General features: G+C 35.0%; 1 long non-coding RNA gene across 1 annotated transcript; it reads left to right on the plus strand.

Annotated features, from left to right (window-relative positions):
• The first annotated feature begins 337 nt into the window (after positions 1-337).
• Positions 338-1,103, plus strand: LOC125495926 (uncharacterized). Its single transcript, XR_007272312.1, has 2 exons — positions 338-892; positions 991-1,103. It is a non-coding gene; the product is annotated as an uncharacterized LOC125495926 (long non-coding RNA).
• The last annotated feature ends 476 nt before the right edge of the window (positions 1,104-1,579 follow it).

Here is a 1,579-nt window from a genome sequence, read left to right on the forward strand (position 1 = left end):
AGAATTATATAAATTGATTAGTGGTTCTTGTTAGTAATTTTTCTTTCTTCTCCTAATACTATTTGATTTCACCCGTTAATCACCTGATCCATCCGTTTAACCCGATTACAAATGGATGGATGGATTCGGGTGGAGATGGATGCGGGTGATGGATGGATCAAGTAGAGTGGGTGGATGCGAGTGATGGATGCGTGTGACGCTCCACCCGCCTCGAACCCGATCCATTTACATCTCAAGTCGGGAGCAACGTGAATACTTTGGAAAAAGTAGGAATAATGACTATATAGTCAATTCAAAGGTAATCAATTCCTACTATAAATAAATCTTGTAAGGGAAGTGGATAACATATACAACTTACAAGTCCAATGAGATTCACAACAAATGGTATCTTACTCTTCTTTCTCTCACCATGAGAGCATGAGCAACCTCTTTTTGTGGGCTACTATCCATTTCATGTGTTATTGAAGGAGAATTACAATACTGGCAAATTAATCGTTCATGGCACACCACTCTTCTTAGTTCTTATACAGATCACAAGCACTACCAACTCCTCATTTCAAAATAATCTATGTTGTTTTCTACCGCGGTCGCCAAGTGTCAATCATAAAATGCATAGTCGACCGAAAGTTTAATTTGTCAGGATTGTGATTCTCGTTCAATACCATGGAAATGATAGTATCTGATGAGAGATATCTCATGTTTCCTTGTGAGATATAAGAGACGTAAGAAGCTATCAGCTGAAAGATGCTACACAATCAAGAGCACCTCATCCACCTCCCACCCAAGTCTCATTATATAAAACCCTAGTTTTTACATTTTCACTCCATTTTGAATTTTGATGCTTCGATTTTGCTAGCTAAAGCAAATGTCGAGTTTATGGATACAAATCCTGGTTTCCTTTTTCTCCCAATTTCAGGATTTCTCAACTTTTCTTTGTTTTATCTCCATTTTATTTGTTTCTAAGTTGATTTTTTTTGGTTGCATTTGCAGTTTGAAGGCTTGAAAGTGCAAATATGCTCAATTTGGCTGGTCTAATTTGATATCGATTACTGTAATTCTACTGAATACTTCTTGAACTTATTTCTAGACTTGTGTTCATTAAATTCTGATCTTCTATGGTGTTGATTTAGTTTTTTTTTTTTTTTTTTGAGGTGATGGTGTTGATTTAGCGTTTTTTGTTTTTTTGAGGTAATGGTGTTGATTTAGCTTGTATATACTCCCTCCGTCCCTTAATAGAGTGCCCATTTCTCCCATGCACGTTTGCCAATGCACGTTTTGTATCGTTAATATCTTTAATTTCATATTAGTAAAAAATATAAAAGTTTGATTTTCTTAATGTACGTAATGAGATGAATCAAACAAGACCCCACATGACTATGTTTTTTCTTATTAGAAATATTTTTTGAGGGCTTTCTTTACCTTTGAATAGTGTCCAAAAAAGAAATGGACACTCTATTAAGGGACGGAGGGAGTAGTTGTATAGAGTAGGTTGATATTATTGCAATATTATTCCTGAATTTACTGATCTGCTCCACTACCTTTATCATATTTGTTCAAATACTTGTTATTACTAAATATA

This window comes from Beta vulgaris, chromosome 3 (genome assembly GCF_026745355.1).
Source record: "Beta vulgaris subsp. vulgaris cultivar EL10 chromosome 3, EL10.2, whole genome shotgun sequence".
Lineage (NCBI taxonomy): Eukaryota > Viridiplantae > Streptophyta > Magnoliopsida > Caryophyllales > Amaranthaceae > Beta > Beta vulgaris.